Here is an 18861-nt window from a genome sequence, read left to right as displayed (position 1 = left end):
TCATATGACACATCAATTACTGTTAAACTGATGAGAAAAATTGTCCTTCTCGAACAATCCGAGGAACTCCTAAAAAACTGTGACATGGTCTCCTCCTCATTCTACATAATGAAGCATTTCCCACGCCTCCCTCTATAACAATTTGCTATCTTCTAGGCTGAAATGTCTAGGAACTCATTCCAGCATAATAGTCAAGGAACGTTGCTGCCGTACCAATGAACAGTACAGGCTCCCTGTGAAAATGTCTCACATTTTAAACTTCTTTGTTCAATATATACCTCAATACTGTTGAACTCCCCAGAAAATCAAAGCACAGCTTATTAAGTTTTACCTTTGTTTTACTGTATTTATCTTTTTTCCCCCATTTGCTCATTCATTTAAATTAGGGCTGCACATTATATATTTTGCACATCAATATTGCAATGAGTGTATCTGCAGTAGTCACATCACAAGATAATGCAATGTAGAGTTGGGATTATAGATGACAAGGAACCACAAGTCAAAACACATGAGATTTATGGTGACTTTGCTGAAATTAAGCATAACAGAGTGATTATCTGGATTTGTTAAGGCCTGTGACTATTTAAGCATTTTAAGAGACTCCAAAGAATTTTTAAAGAACATTAAGACGTTTAACACAGATTCACTTTATTTAACAATTCTTATGATAAAGACTATGAATTGTTAATTTACATTTGATTATTAAATTTCTGTAACTTAACACTGTTAGACTCTCCACAAATCACTTCTGTTTATTTCACTTTAATATTTGCTCAATTGTGTTTATTTGTTACTGTGTTTTGTTTATTGTATACAGTGCTCAGCATATTTAAGTACATCTTATTTTAAAAATGTTTTTTTTCCATTTCCCTTAAATTTAGGCAATGTATTTTGGTGCATTTAAACAAAACAGATTTATTAAACAGATATATTTATTAAAATATTATTTAAGTCACCAAATATATTTAGAAATTTAAGGATAATGCAATTAAATACAAGCAAATTGTTGCAAAAACAAATTACAAACTACAAAACTTCAACTAAATTTTTCATTTTTTTTTGCTTCTCTTGTTTTTTTCCTCTTTTTTAAATTGTTATTTAATATTTTTCTATAACCAGGGTTTCTGCAGGTTCCACAGAGTTCCACTCATAAAAGGCTAAAGGCTAAGGAATTTTTCAAATGACCCAGATGGAAAACATTTTTATTTGCATTATCAAAAAATATATAATTTAATACATTTAATAAATAAATTAAATATTTTAGCATTCTAATATTTCTTAGCAAAATACAAAAAATATTGTGTAAAAACAAGCTACAAACATTTGGATACAAACAATCTACTTGTATCCATACACTTTTTTTCCAACATAAACTTTCTTTAAAATAAAATAAAGAACAAATGCTTAAGTTTTAAAAACTACCATAAACTAAATCTTTGCACAACAGTCTGTCCAGGTCGGTGTCCGCAGCAGTAAATACATGGAGCACTTTTTAACAAATGTTATTGTAAAGAAAAAACTTAAACCATTATGATAAATAGAGTTAAAAATGACCATTTAAATAAAAAGTTAAAAGTTTAATTGGATTGGATTGTTGGTAACCGTATGGGTTTTGGCAGCAATTTATGAACAAAGGAAAATTAAGATCCATTAAAAAAGACGCAAAAAGTTAAATATCCGTTAAAAAGACGTAAGACCTACAACACAATATTTCAGTAAATTTAAGACTTTTTAGGGCCTAAAATTTGGATTTTGAGATTTCAGACATTTTAAGACCCCACATTACCCTGTATAAAACATACATTTGGGTGTACAAGTTTTTCATAAGCTCTAGATTTGGCTTCAGTACTGAATAATCTATTATATGCACAAATATAATATTGTGTATCTTCCTATTAAAAATATGAATTTAAAAGAGAGATTGGTAAAGTACTTATATATGCTGAGCACTGTATATATAATAAATGACATAAAAGTACATTTATATTTCACTCACCTATAAAATCATCCCAATCAATATATAGTCAAATTTTTCCAATAGCTTGCCGCCCAAACACACTTCCCTACAAAATCACCACAATAATTCTTATTAAAAAAAAAGCTATAAAGCTAATTTACCTTCATATCACAACACATAACCCATCCTTCTAGGATTTTAGAGGGACAATCTTTTATTTTAATTTTTATATTAGCAATCTAAAACGACAGCTTTTCTGTAAACGTACACAAGTAAGTTTCTGATTAAACTTGGCCGGTTAATCATTCCAAAAATAAGACATTATCTATTTATGATGAACTACATAGTCTCATATGACACACTGATTACTGTTAAACTGATGAAAAAACTGTCCTTCCTGAACAATCCGAGGAACTCCTGAAAAATGTGACACAGTCTCTCCCTTATTCTACATAATGAACCGCTTCCCACGCCTCCCTCTATAGCATGATTGCACAATATAGTCTTATGCAACTGAATCATTTTATTGGGCAAGCAGAAACTCGACTGCCATCATAAAATGAGCAAGTGCATGAACACTATTGGCAATACCACCCGTAATGGCACTCTTTAAAATAATAGAGCTTTGTTCGAACTGACGCTGATTTGAACTGGGACACAACACAAGCTACAATAAATGTTTGTGATCTATTTAACCAGGCGGGCATATTTTCCTCTGCCGTTTTATATCTAAACAGCTTCTGTACAGATTGAATGCGGAGGACAATAATGGATAATTAGTGTGTTAGGTCTACACATAGGTTGGGGGACCAACCCGTAGCGCTGCCCCCTTCCATGGGAACATATGTTTGGAATGGTTACTGTTTTTCCATTTTTTTCTTTTCAGTCTCTTGCCAAGAAGAGAAGAAAACCACAGCCCACATTTTCCATGTGTAGTCAAAGTTCCTACATAGCTATATTCACGGGCGAAAATAGGCCCTGCTGGAGGTCTCCGAATGTCATCTCTGACAGACCCTGAGAATAAGATCATGTCATATCTGGAGATCATGCTGGAAAAAAAGTAGGGAGAGATTTCAAGCTAAATTTGGTGTAATTTCCGACTTCTCACATTGGCGGTATGTTATAAGCACATGCTGTACTGTTACAGTGAGTTCAAGCCGAAGCCAGTATCCTGGTCTTATCTTTAAGACATACTGCCATCTGTTGGCTAAGAGTATTACTGCGTCTTCCCTGTTCATGAAGCCTATCATGAAACACACAGGCCATCTGTGCACTACAATATATCACAATTTTCTATAAATCACACTTCTCAAGAAATTTGATTCACTATGATTTCATTTGCATTATTATGTACATTTTGCTCACACTATTGTTCAAAAGGGTGTAAAAAATACCATTTTTAAATGCACCATAAAAAATGGATGCTTCTTTATTGTTTTTGTTGAATCAAATGAACTGTTTTTGTAGTCACATTTTATCTTACATAAGTCAAGTTTGTATACTGCAGCTAAAATGAATTAGTTGAAAGCTGATTTAAGTAAAAAACAAGTTTAAGTAACAAAAACATTTGTTGTCATGACTTTTTACCTCGCTTTTTTAAAGTGTGGATACATTACAATGATCAAGACATTTACAAAAGTTTCTATTTCTTTTAAGAAGAATCTCAATGTCCAAAACTTAGTTTCTACAAAACCAAATAAAAAATAATTAATTAATCATGGCTACTGCAAATTCTGATTTGTCATCACTAAAATTATTTAAATGTAATAGTTTAAAATTAAAATAAAATTAATAATTGAAATTAATCTAAGAACATCTTGTTAAAGTGAAATGGTTTTCCACAAAACAAACAAACAAACAAACATAAATAAATAAATAAATAAATAAATAAATGAATAAATGAATAAATGAATAAATCATTGCTACTAGAAATTTTGATTTGTTATTACAGAATGAAATTCACTTTAAAATACATTATTTTTAAATAATATATATACACAACATAAAAAAACATTTAAATGTTTGAGAGTGTTTGAATTGAATGAATATTTAATATTTCAGTTTTTTAAATATTATTATAATTATTAAAACAATTATTGCGGCATATTATTATTATTATTATTACAATATTCCTCCAAAAAGGGCTGCAAATTACAAAGGCAACCTTTTTTTGGGTAGGCTAGGCAAACAACTTAGGTCACCCGAAGTTTTGCATGTAGCAAACACTCCAATAATGACTTTGAAAACTGCTGTTTATTTAACAGATATAATAAACATCATTATGACTGCACAATACATCGTTTCAGCATCGATATCCGTATTTGATCATTCGCAACAGTCACATCGTAGTCACATCATATGTTATGTTGAGTAAGCCTATGTAATATTATATTAAATATAAGTTATCATTTTCATGTATTAATGCAAATCAATACACACGTTACATTACAATACAGTTTGTAACTTTAATAATGATACATTTTATTAACACTGTTAGACTCGGAAAACGATAAAACATTGTTTTTTTTTATTGTAGCTTTTTTTATTGTATTGATCTATGCTTTTAGATGGTCTATTATATTTATTCAGAAGCACTTCACTATAGAATCATCTCAACCATTCTTTGCAAATAGATATAATAAAGTCATCTGGTGAAATAGTATTCATATCAAAATATATATATCACAGAATCATGAAATATTGCAATGTTAGATTTTTTCAATATCGTGCAACCCTAATCATCATATCCCAAAACCGCTTCTACAACACAAAGCAATGCATTTATTTCTTTTAATTGGATCACTGAACAATCATGTCAGAAAAACAACTGGCCAGAGCCATGTTCCCCACAAAAGCATTGTAAAGTTGATCATGGATATTATTAATTCCAATAGTTTGATGTTTTATTTTGTCTTGCAATGCTTTTGAGAAACACAGCACTGACAGAACTATAAATCAAGGTAGTGTGCTAGGTGTGAAACAGGCCATATCAAGTTATAAAGCATAGAACAGTCCACGTCTTCCATTGGCAGTCAATGAAGGTGCATAAAACAGATAAGCCATTTATAAGCACTAAAGGAGTGGTCCATCAGGTGATGTGGTTGACTTTACTGCCCTTGTTTGGCTGGTCTGTCTGGGACAGAGACAGACGTATATGGCCTGGTTGGAACTTCTGAGTCATAATAAGAAGCAGATGTAAAGGAGACAGCGACGGTCTCAAAGTCAGACTTATAGCGCTGTTTATGGTCTTTTCCCTCAGGCGTTCCCGTGTGCTGAAGGCAAGGCTTCTGTAAAACTTTCCAAAATCAATTAGGCAATGATCGTTCCCCTCATATTATGTAAGCATTTGCTCAAATTCTCTTTCTCTGCTAACAAAATAATTGTATTTTGCTGATATACATTTGAAGACAAAAATATAAGCCCTCTTGTGATTTTTTGATTCATTTTTATTTTTCAAATATTTCCTAAATTAACCGAGAAAGGAATTTTGCACAGTATTTCTTATAATATTTTTTCGTTTGGAGAAAGTCTTATTTGTTTCATTTTAGCTATAATAAAAGCAGTTTTATTTTTGTTTAAAACCATTTTAAGGTCCATATTATTAACTCCCTTAAAGGGCACATATGGTGAAAAATCTACTTTTCAAGCTGTTTGGACAGACGTGTGTAAGTATAGCTAAAATTGCGGATGGCTAATAATTCTGACTTCAACTGTATATCATGCGTTTCATGTCATGACTGTAACCTGACTGAATGTTGACTTGTAAGTTACTGTATTTCTGTAAAAGTAAGCTCTATTAACCATGGCAGATGTTAAATTGTCTCCAGAGAAGGGTGAAAGACTTTTCTGGAAAATTTCTACTTAAAAAAAAAAAGTGTTTTATTGTGGAAAAAAGTTTCCTAAAATTGTTTAAATGTATTTAAAAAGATCTCTAAAATGTAACTATGTTACATTAGTTATAAAAATACATAATCTTTAAAGCACTGACAGAAATAGCTTGTGGCATGCTTTAAGTAACTTGATTTTACAACTCATTCATTCATTTGTACAGAATACATTTTATTTTTAACACACACAAGTATGCATGCAAGCACGTACACACAGAGAAAGATATGAGGCACACAGACTAACACACAAACAGACATGAACACACATAGACACACAGACACAGTGATCAATTTATAGGGAATTTAAAACAGTATTGAATTAAAAATATTTGTTGTTGTTGTTATCATTAATTTTGTTGAATTATTAATGTTATTATACACACAGGGGCACACAAATTTTAACGTATACACACTTAGTGTAGAATGAATGGGACACACAAACACACACTCTCTTCCTCTCTCTCCATACACTGATGTAACAGAGCAGAGCACACACACACGCGCACACGCACACACACACACACAAATGTTTTTCTACTGTTAAAAAGTTTTAGGAAACAAAAATTTGTCAAAAATTTTGCCATCAGCCATCAAACCTACTTTTGTATGACATTAACTTTATTTCCAATAAGTTATAGTTAATTAAACTTTAACTATTTTATAAAGTGCACAACGAATGCAACTAAAATAATCCTCAAGGCTCATCAATAAAGAATGAAATATCAAAATTTGCTATCAATTAAACATCTACTCTAAATACTTTTATGGCATAAAATGAAAGTGGTTTTAGTATCTTTAAAGTATGTTTAATCAGAGGTTATGATGATGATCACATTTCATGACTCGATCGGTACAAATCTGGCAGTTTTCATGAACTGATGCAAGTGTTTGTTTAAGTTTACAAACAGAGGAAAACGTACATGTGCTCATCAGCAGTGCAACAACACATGTAGAGGTAAATGATTGACCACTGTGCTCACGTCACAGCAGCTAAAATATAGTTTATACAGTCTATTGCCACGACTCGTGTGAGTGAGCAAGTGCAACCAGTGTTTTGAGCTGCTGTGACACAAGCAGAGTAATCACCGCTAACTAATGTCTCATCCAGCCCATATGGCCTCTCCAGAATAGGCCACTTCATAAAATACCCTGGAAATCATGGCAAAGGAAGTGAATGAGCAAGAGAACAGATCACGAGAGGCACAGTGATGTTCTAGGCCAGGGGTCGCCAATCTCGTTCCTGGACGTGCGGTGCCCTGCATAGCTCCAACTTGCCTCAAAAACCTGCCTGGGTGTTTCAAGTACACCTACTAGGCTGTTTCTCAATTCCAAGAACGCAGAGAACGGACTTGCATTCTTGTGGAGGTGCCAGGTCTCGTTGTCCTCGGAAGAACGAACTCAGGAGACCGCGAGGGCAGAGAACACGTCCTTTGAGAAATGGGATGCTGCGTTCTTCCTGATGGTCATGTGACCTTCACGTGTTTTAAATAGTAAATTATTTAAACATTACAGCACTCATACAACGATTCATTGTTTCCCACCTCTTCAAAATATATACTTTGCATAAAAACATTATAAATATACTCTGCACAATATAAATAAAACAAATTTTAATACGAATTTCAGAAAACAAACACCCTTAATGTGTTTATTCCTTCATTAAGAAATTTAAGTTAATGTTTTCTTTCACCGTTTCATTTAGGGAAACTCCTGAGGTAAATAAATGATATCTCTAAACTTTAATAATAAATCTAAATAAAATGCTGCACTTCCCATCTCCAGTCGCATTGACTTCTGGGACTTCCAGAGCGAGTTCGGTGTTCAAGTCTGCATCAGTGCGTCCTCGATATCAAGATCACATCTGCGAAGTTTCACGCGTCCTCCGTACTTGCGGTCTCGAGTACTGGAACTGAACTTAGGCAGCTGATGATGACGCTGCACGAGAACACGAGGACGCAAGACAGCTGAAGAACGCATATTGAGAAACAGCCCTAGTAAGACCTTGATTAGCTTGTTCAGGTGTGTTTAATAAGGGTTAGAGGTAAAATCTGCAGGACATTGGACCTCCATGAACAAGTTTGGTGATCCCTGTTCTAAGCATTATATTTGTTAGGTTAAATGAATAGTGCCATCAAGAAAACCCCTGCTCACTCATCAAGCTGCTGTAACTTGGGCTGCAAACATAAAGCTGCTATCAAGAGTTGGAGATGAGCAAAAAATTTAATGGCCTTGCATGTATTTTTTTACATACAAGAACTGAAAGTTCTGTGTTTTTGATAATATTGCAAGTTCACTAAAATCTGGCTGGAAATTTTACTGAAATATATATTTTTTTACTTGTTTAATAATATAACTTTTCCTAATATAGGCCTCGTTATTGATATAAACAGTAGTTTATAGGGCTGTTTCTTTTTAGTAAAGAAGTATATGTATTAAGGTGTGCATTTTAACTTCTTATGCATCAAACAAAATCTATGCTCAAAACTTTTTTTTTTCATTGAGACATTCTTCTTACATCATTTGCAACATACTTTATCAATTACTATCTTTAAAGCTGCTTCTGACCATTACAAATCCACACTAAATGGTTATACCAGACATGTTTAGGAGATTATATGCAGCATCCTTCTTTTATTCTTTTAAATAAGGAGAAAGCTCCACTCAAGTATCATACTTAGAGGTAAAATGTGCTTTATGCATTATAAAGCTTGATGCATCAGAATCAGTACTCAGTATTTGCCATGACAAAGAATCAGTACTCGGTATCTGCTGCATAAATCCTGATCAGAGCATCCCTAGTTATGATGTGGCAGGTTATGATCCTGACCAAAAAAAAAAAAAAAAAAACTCACAAAAGAAGGATGAAACAGAGGAGAGCTGATCCAGCTAGATCTCTAGTCAGAGGAGCTTAAACTGTGCCACCTTTAAAAGTGATTCATTTGGAAACACTTGGGGAAAGAACAACATCAGTTTTGCTTTGGTGGCTTGTGGAAAAGCTGAAGACGTGCAGGTACATACAGAGAGCTTACTTTCCATCCACAGGCGAGGGCCAAGGAGAAGGAGCAGGAGTCCGGCCAAGCGGAGGAGAACCTTTCCATTAACGCTCAATTAAATCAATCCACTCACAGCCTCAAAGGCGATGTTTTTGCAGGGCACGAGCCAGGAGAGGATGTTTAGCAATGCTTAATCTTCTCCTGGAAGTTTAAATTTGATCATATCTTGTATGTTATGATTCTACAGCCTATTGGAATGGAGACATGTAATGCACAGTGGCAGAAAGGAAGTGATCAGACAGGCAGACAAGCAGTGGAATAGAAGGGGAAGATGTGAGCCCAGCAAGACCTACATGGCATATGGTGAAAAATCTGTTCTTCGCTGTTATTAAGTGGCTCTCAGGCTGCCTTCAGCCAAGGCATACCCAGTAAGCCATGGCAAACACGGGTTCTGTTCTTGTAGCACTGACGCATTTTGATCAAGTGGTGCTCTGCAGGGCTTCCCACCCTCTGATAGTCCAGTATTATTAGAAAGCTTTGTCGTCATCTTGATAACCACTGATAAATTGCATGCTACTGAATGTTTAGCATTCTGTTTGCATATTTAGTACAACTTGTTCTAACAGTGTACGGTATTGTGCAAAGGCATTTTATGTATGGCTTGCACTACACTGAATAAAATATCCGTAAATTAGCACCTTTCTGATTTTTGTGATTCATGTTTTTATTTTTCTACATTATTTATGCTTTTGAATTGCATCATGGGATCTTGATCTTTCTTTTAATCTTAAAAAGTTAGAAAAGGTGACTTTTATTAACATTTTTAATAGTTTAAAGTGATTTATTGTCTGGTTTGGGGGTGTATATTATGCTAAAAAAAAAAAAAACTTGTAATAAACTGCAAGTACATTTTCTGTTATTTTACAGACTTATTTTTCTCTATATAGTATTTTCTATACATTATATTCTTCCAAACAGCTAAAATGTCAAGAAATGTCACTTTGTTCAATTGCAGAGTTGAATTTTCAACATCAAAAGTCGACAGAGCAGAGATCACCATTTCATAATGCAGCTCACAACTGTAAATTAACAGTAAACAAAATATAAGAAGCCTGTTACTTAACAGATAAACAATGTACATATTATTGTGTGTGTGAGATTTTGACATCACAGTTCTTGTGTCCAGGACAATAAACACGTAAGTCATCATTTGTCATATTTTACAATGTGCATTATGTCAACAAGGCAAACTACTGCTGACTTCCTTACACAAGAACACACACATATTATATATTGTGTATATACTACATTGTAAAAATATATCCATAATTTAACAGTTTTCCATATTTTGTGATTCATTTTCATGCTTTTGATTTGCATTATGAGACCTTGTTTTTTTCCTTATATTTGAAAATTTTACTTTCATTGACAATTTTAATAGTTTGAAGTAATTCATATTATTCTTTATGCAACATATTGCTTTACACCAGGGGTGCCCAAACTTTATCATATGAAAAGCCAAAAGCCAAATATAACTGATAGCCATGGGCCGATATACCAAACTACAGTATATTACATTAAAATTGCCATGCCAAATTTTTAAATTTATTTCATTTCAAAATAAATAGAAAACCTTACTTTTAACGGTATTAACTAATGCAGTAAAACTTTTTACATGATAACTAATTGCAATAAAAACATAAACATTTGATTTACTCACCAAAGTCTCTGGATTGTCATGTGACAGGTTGCACTATAAAACAAAATCTGATTTATTTACACCAAATAATTGAAACATTTAATTTCAGTTAGCTTTTAACAATAAAACAAACAAACAAAAAAGGGTTACATTAAATTTGAATTAACAAACTTGAAACCATCCCCATTGTTCTCCCTCTCTTCTTAGATGAGATGATGGGCCAAATTAAAGGTTACCATGGACCAACTTTGGCCCCCTGGCCCTAGTTTGGACATCTCTGCTTTACACTATTAAAATGTCAATAAACTTCACTTTATTAAACTGCAGAGTTACATTTTCAGCATCAAAATTTAATACAGCAGAGATGAAGGTCCCATAATACAATTCACAAAAGTAAATAAACATAAAAACCAACACGTGAATCACAAAATACATAACCTGTTAATTAACAGATATTTTATAGTGGACCTATTTAATTATCAATTATTAATTCTTTTTGTTTTATTAATTCTTTTTTATTTACAGTAAAAACACTCACCTTTAGGTAAGGACGCTTGCATTTTGAGTGTCATTTGCCCATCCTGTCATCCCATGATTAAGGTTAAACATTGTTTCACACACAACATCTGACACATTTACATTTAATGCCATTTCTTAAAATGTGTGTGTGTGTGTGTGTGTGTGTGTGTGTATATATAAACATACATACATATATATATATATATATATATATATATACATATATATATATATATATATATATATATATATATATATATATATATATATATATATATATATATGTATATATATATATATATATATATATATATATATATATATATATATATATATATATATATATATATATATATATGTATATATATATATATATATATGTATATATGTTTATATATATATATATATATATATATATATATATATATATATATATATATATATATATATAAAAGTAGGAAACATTTAAACCACTTTTAAAATGAAATGTGCATCTAATGTGCCTACAATTTTAGCACAGTGTTTAAGGTATGAAATCAGTAATTCAGTAATGAAAAATAAGTAAAAAAACGAACGAAAACATATGTAGCAAAATGTGCACAAACACAGTGAAAGAAATCCACAGAGGTAAGTCATCAGACAAAATTTGCATTTGTAACCACTACTCTCAATGTTTGCCTCAGAGAAATTGCCCAATAACTCTTAAAGACCTTTGCCTGAGCTCAATTATCCAAATATAGCCTCAAAATCTGTTCGGTATGTCAAGTTGCAGTAGACCAACGTGTATTTTTCTGGTTGCGTAATTACTGTGATTGGGCACAAAAATAACATCATTATCTTTTGCTTAACCTTTAATTAGTTTTGTTGTCTTATCTAATTCATATCCTCCAAATGCGGCCCTTGGATTTATCAGGACTATTGCAATACTAATGCACACATGCATGTGTGACAAATAAGCTCTGCAACAGCATCAGTCACAAAATCAGTCACTCAGGAATTACTGGTACATTTAATAAAGTACAACAAAATGGAAAATAGCACACTTAATTCAACAAGACTTTTTAAAGTAGAATAACTGTATAAAAATGCACTCCAATAATCCATTTACAACTTCAAAAAAATTCATGTCGCACAAAACAAGGATAAAGATATTAAAGAACAATATGTCCAGAAATGAAAATCTGAATTCTGAATAACAACTTTGTAAAAATGTGTGATTTAATTTAGATAGAGCAATGCTATTGTAAAAGAGGATAATTAAACCATACTAACAAAAATAACTGCAAGCAAAATAAAGCTGGTGAAAATATTCTGTGTGATAGAGAAAGGATGATCACGACACACAGTTTATGTTAGGCTCTTTAATAATCTGTTCAAAGAATGGTCAAAGTAAAAGCGTCAACCGCTGCTGCTTACATCTTAAGCTCTTGAAAAGTAGGACGAGCCAGCACAGAAAACTTTCTTTAACTAGCCATAGTAGCTAGAGAGGGTGTCTGTCTAACCCGCCACAGGTGAAACCAACCCGCATTTGGCAGGGGTTAATGTGAAGCCCTAGATTATTCATATTTAGGTTGAAGATTTAATTTAAGTAAGAGGTTTGGTAAAAAGCACAGCAAAATATTGGACTCCAGGATCACAGAAACTTAACAAAAAAGTTGCAGTAGTTTTTTTTTGTGTGTGTGTGTGTGTTAAGCAGGAGACAAAATCAGTACCTGACAAGCTCTCAGCTGAGATTGAAATGATGGCTGACACCCTCAGTAGAGAATTCTTGTAAATGCCACCGCTGCTCCATTAGATGTCTGGAACAGTCACCCAACAGGTTATTGTGGAACAGAATTTATTCTGAAATCAAAGAGAAAATGTATGGTTTTCCACAAGAAAGTGTCTCAGAATGAAACAAAGCTTATTTCATTCTTTGTATCCGGCTCCCTGGCTCCCTGCTGGGATAATCAGTAATAAATCGCATTTAATTTTTTTCTGTGAATGCGTGTCCAAGCTCAGAGCTTGAATATGAGACAGGATGTGGTGAACTTGTTTTAGCAGGACTTTCTGCAACATTACCCTGTGCCTGAACATTATGATGCTTCAGTCTAGAAAGAAAAAAGCATTATCACTTTTTAAAATAATGTTTGGTGGTTTGTTGTGAAAAAATAGTACAGAATGTTAATTTTTGATTACTTTTAAAAGGGTCTAATGATTCAGGCATTTTTGGTATGGCCCATTGGATTACATTGAAATAAAACTGGATAAAAGCTGCATAAAGCTGAAATCCTCAAATCCAGGATCTAAACCCAGGAAATGACAGCAGAGCTGGGAAATGTTTGTAATGTAATACTTGTGTACTGCTTAATGTTCAAATGCAATAGGATATGTGAAGAAATCATATTCAGATCATCTATAGCAGGAGTGTCCAAACTCGGTCCCCAAGGGCCGGTGTCCTGCATGGTTTAGCTCCAACTTCGTTCAACACACATCCCTGGAAGTTTCTAGTATACCTAGAAAGAGCTTGATTAGCTTGTTCGGGTGTGTTTAATTAAGATCGGAACTAAAATATGCAGGACAAAGGCCCTCCAGGACTGACTTTGGACATGCCTGATCTATAGCCATAAGAAAACCAAATAATGTCAATAGTTGTCATCATACTTCATCAGTAGATTGATAAAATTAGAAATGATCTTTTTTGTATTACCCGCTTTCTCAAATGTTATCTTTGAATATGCAAATGAGGTCATGAAGTAGGTGTTAGTTTACATGTACAGTTGAAGTCAGAATTATTAGCCCCCTTTGAATTTTTTTCTTCTTTTTAAAATATTTTCCAAATGATGTTTAACAGAGCAAGGAAATTTTCACGGTATTTCTGATTATATTTTTTCTTCTGGAGAAAATCTTACTTGTTTCATTTAGGCTAGAATAAAAGCAGTTTTTTTAAAAAACATCATTTTAGAGACAAAATTATTACTCCCTTTAAGCTATATTTTTTCTCGATAGTCTACAGAAAAAAACACTGTTATACAATAACTTGCCTAATTACCCTTACCTGTCTAGTTAACCTAATTAACCCAGTTAAGCCTTTAAATGTCACTTTAAGCTAAATAGTAGTGTCTTGAAAAATATCTAGTAAAATATTATTTACAGTCATCATGGTAAAGATAAAATAAATCTGTTATTAGAAATGAGTTATTAAAAACATTATGTTTAGAAATATGTTGAAAAAAATCTGCTCTCCATTAAACAAAAATTGGGGAAAAATAAATAAGAGGTCTAATAATTCAGAGGGGCTAATAATTCTGACTTCAACTGTATGTCTAGCACAAAAATTTGAACACTGAATAATCTCAGGTACAAACTTTTTTCTGTTTTTAACATTTTTTCAAAAATGCTTCTTTTCAGAATTTGTAGAATTGTATGCACAATATAAATTTGTAAATTTATAACGATAACCCTTTATAAAAAGAAAGAAAAAAACTCATATGAAAAAAAATGTGTAAGTGCTGCTGAAGTAGAAGACCTATTCTGAAAAACACTCAAATCTAACATACACCAATTGCTAGGTAAAATATAATTGTTTTGTTGTTAAAGCCAAAATAATATTAATAGCAAGCAGCTATAATACACAATTCACAACGTGTTTTTGGCGATGAAAAGCCACATACTAATAATAAAAAAAAATCTCTAAGTTGTCTTAAAACATGAAAACACTAAAAAAACACTATCCGGGAATCGGATACAGACCTAAATAACTCTACAGCTCATTCTGATTGCAAACAGACTGCAGCAAAACAAACGGTAAACAGTAACAATAAGGTACAGATACCCCAGTAAATAGTCCGACTTTCCAACATCAATTTAATTCACAATGTGCATAAACCATGTGGGTATTATTTTCAGATTTAGGCAAATGTGCAGCTGCCAAATTGCTTAAGCAATTTTCATTTGACCCTGAAGTGCTGAGGGTTTGAGCGGGAATATCTCACCTATATATATTCCCCGTCCCTCCAAACGGGATGCAACCTTATCTTGCTCGTTATCCAGGCCCAATAAGTAAAACATGACTGTACCCTACTTTTTTATTTCGCGTTGTAACCTTGAACAAACACCTACTGTGCCTGTACAAACGGGCCTAGTAAACAGTACTTCCTGTGATTCCCACATCTGAACAATGAACACTAGGTGGAGTTAAAGTGCACTGTTTTTGTGAACCTGCTCAGTTGCCTATTGAGGTAAGTTGTCAACTTCATTGTGGATGGATGGATAGATAGATAGATAGATAGATAGACAGACAGACAGACAGACAGACAGACAGACAGACAGACAGACAGACAGACAGACAGACAGACAGACAGACAGACAGACAGACAGACAGACAGACAGACAGACAGACAGATAGATAGATAGATAGATAGATAGATAGATAGATAGATAGATAGATAGATAGATAGATAGATAGATAGATAGATAGATAGATAGATAGATAGATAGATAGATAGATAGATAGAGTGGAATGTAGAATATTAGATGTAGAAATTAAGTTTACAACTGTCACACTTAAAGTATTTTAAGAACTAATAATTGGCCTATTTCAATTCAAGTAGTACTGGAGTATTTGGAAGTATTCTATGGTCATACTCAAAACTCATACAAGTATTAATCTGTTATTTCAGCCAAACAAAAATAAGTACAAAAAAATAGACTAATGAAGATCTGGTGTGCTACACGCTGTGATAGCTGTTTGAGTGAATAAATTAGCTATTTTTAAAGCGTTGATGTTGCCTTTTTTATATACTATAAGTCTTAACTAATAGGCCTACAAAAATTACTTTCAACACGGAGAGACTTTATACCTGAGGCATCTGGATATAAACTACTGTAATACAGTTAGCAAAGATGATTTAATATTCTTTTTGCATGTATTATTAAAGGTTTAAAGCGGAAAGTGCAGCTGAGGGTCAGTGAGAGTCCAGGGGACATTGTCTAAAACACTGCACCTGTGCATATGAGGCAGACGAAGAGAGCAGGAGACTGTGCTGCTTTCCAAGACAGAAAAATAGCTTTATCCTCATATTCTCTCATTCATTATTATTTTTTTATGTTGTATTGGTTGGTTCAAGGATGGATAATCATGAACCAACTGTTTCACTATAGGCTAGTTTCCAATGATAATTCTGTCGATTTTATAAAGCTTCTTCAGAGGTCAGTGTTCTGAGAAAACGGAAAAGTTATTGATTTACTGATTGATTCAGTGAGCCATTCTGCAAGCCTTCCTTATTTTCATAAGACACTTTGAGCAATTAACTGAACTCTCACTGCTTAATTACATTAATAAACACTTACATAACGCATAAACTTTTTAAAATATTTGCAGTTGAAGTCAGAATTATTATTTGATTTTGGTTTTCTTTTTTTTAAATATTTCCCAAATGATGTTTAACAGACCAAGGAAATTTTCACAGTATGTCTGATAATATTTTTTTCTTTTGGAAAAAAATCATTTGTTTTACTTTGGCTAGAATAAAAGCAGTTTTTAATTTTTTAAAAGCTATTTTCAGGACACAATTTTCAGCCCTTTTAAGGTATATTTTTTACTGATAGTCTGCAGAACAAATAATCATCATACAATAACTTGCCGAATTACTCTATAATTCATATAGAGTATAGTTACCCTAATTAACTTTGTTAAGCTTTTAAATGTCACTTTAAGCTGTATAGAATTGTCTTAAAAAACATCTAGTAAAATAGTTTTTACTGTCATCATGGCAAAGATAAAAGAAATCAGTTATTAGAGATAGGTTTTTAAAACTATTATGTTTTATTTATATATATATATATATATATATATATATATATATATATATATATATATATATATATATATATATATATATATATCTTTTATCAAATAAAATATATTGTGCTATATATATGATGTAAAATTCCATACAGCAAAGACTGGCACAAAGAATTCAAAACCTGGTTAAACTTTATTTTGATGGTTTTCTTTAGACGGTGTGTTGACTAAGTAACTTTGCAACTACATATCAACTAACACTCATTAGAGTTTTAGTAGAGTATTAATAGATTGATAGGTTAGGGTTAGGGCTAGTGGAACATCGTCGACATGTCCTTGCAAAGTTAATGATCATTAGAATTTTTTTTGAAGCCCATCTATCCAGCAACCTATTAGCACCTTTAAAGCAAACAGACTGCTAATACCAACGCTGCCTCATTGGAAATACATGCTTTAGTCTGGGCTAGACAATACGGCAAAACAAATTATCAAGATATAATGTTTTATATAATTCAGTATCTAATATTACGTCATATTTTTTAACAATCCATTTAGAAATAAAGTCCATAATTGTTTTTTAAATTTTATTATCATTTAACCACTTTATTTTAATTGACTGACATTACTAAAGCAAATAGTTTTAATAGTAAAAAACAAAATAAGTAAAAAAGGGCCACATTGGAAATAATACATTTGGATGGCCCCTAAGCTTAATGCCATTCATTTCAAAGTGCATGCTCATACCGAACTTTTTTAAAACAATTTTCTTGCAGTTTTTATGTATGTTCTTCAAATAAATACAACAATGTTTAAGATTTTTACTAAAAACATTTGCCTTACCTGTTCCATTTCTTATGGACAATTTTCTGGCATGGTCAGTTTCCTCAGTAGAGTACTCGGGTTTCCAAAGAGATAAACGCAATGTATAACTATGTGGTCGCAGAGCACTTTTGTCTAACGTTTGCTTTGGAAACTATTGATTTGGTTAAGGTCAGTGATTCACTGGTCTAGTTCTTCTCGTGGACATGTAAAAGAAGAATGTGAATGTGTAGCTGAAAAATACAACAAAAAGAACCATAAGTATTTCTGATTCACAAAAGTGCTCTCTAGTAGATTTGTCATCTGAAACGAGCAACATAATGATTTTACATTTTACGATAATGTAGGTTGAGGCATACTTACAATGGGCCTGGGCTGACTAATATTTTAATGACAGGTAGTTAACACCATGCTCAAAGGGGGCCATCAAAATAAGTTTTGAAATTTCTCATCAAAGATTTTCCAAAAAAAAAAAAAATTAATAAAAAAAAAATCTAGGCTACAAGACAACAACAAGAGTTCAATTCACATTTTAACTTGCATTTAGTGACACAGTGTCCCTAGTTGAGCGTTTTATTTTTTAAATAGTCTGTCAAACTATTCATAAAGCCATTATTTGTTTAACTTTTGCATTTAAAACTATAGGGAAGGGTTTAGGTTAGTGGCACACTGGTCTAGTTCTTCTTGTGGACGTGTACAAGAAGGATGTGTATGTGAAACATAAAACAAAATACACACTAATGCATTTGAGATTCACAAATATGAACACAGCGCCCTCTAGTAAATTTGTCATCTGAAACTAACAGCAAAACATTTTACAATAATCTAGGCTATGGTATACTTACAATGAACCTGGGGTCACTAATACTCTAATGATAGATAAGGATGTTTGAAGGGGGCCATTAAAATAAGTTTTGAAGTTTCTCATCAAAGATCCCCCCCCCCCCACACAAAGAAAAAAAAAAACTATGCTACGAGACAATAACAACAGATTAATTCACATTTTAACTTGCATTTAGGTACACACTGTCCCTAGTTCACAAATTTCAGGAGCCTGAGCATTTTTTTTTTCTCCAGCCTGTCAAACTGTTCATTAAGTCTCTCCCACAGCTGCAGGAAGAAACCATTTGGAGCTGTGAAGTTCTCCTTCCTCCTCCACAGATCCTCACCTCACAGATCTAATTGCCGTAGCCAGGGGCTCT

The 18861-nt window shown here is 32.6% G+C and overlaps 1 protein-coding gene across 3 annotated transcripts in view; it reads right to left on the bottom strand.

Moving 5' to 3' along the window:
• The window catches only part of aig1 (androgen-induced 1 (H. sapiens)), a 252745-nt gene extending 237523 nt beyond the window's left edge, over positions 1-15222 (bottom strand). For all 3 annotated transcript variants that reach the window (XM_073933551.1, XM_068215678.2, XM_068215680.2), the window contains exons 1-2: positions 15030-15222; positions 12768-12897 (exon numbers count right to left, since the gene is read on the bottom strand). The gene's annotated coding sequence lies outside the window, so the exon portion shown is untranslated. The remainder of the gene's footprint in view (positions 1-12767; positions 12898-15029) is intronic.
• Between the last annotated feature and the right edge of the window lie 3639 nt (positions 15223-18861).

This window comes from Danio rerio, chromosome 20 (assembly GCF_049306965.1).
Source record: "Danio rerio strain Tuebingen ecotype United States chromosome 20, GRCz12tu, whole genome shotgun sequence".
Classification (NCBI taxonomy): domain Eukaryota; kingdom Metazoa; phylum Chordata; class Actinopteri; order Cypriniformes; family Danionidae; genus Danio; species Danio rerio.
Note: the sequence above shows the minus strand (reverse complement) of the source record. Positions and strands in the feature narration are given on the sequence as shown.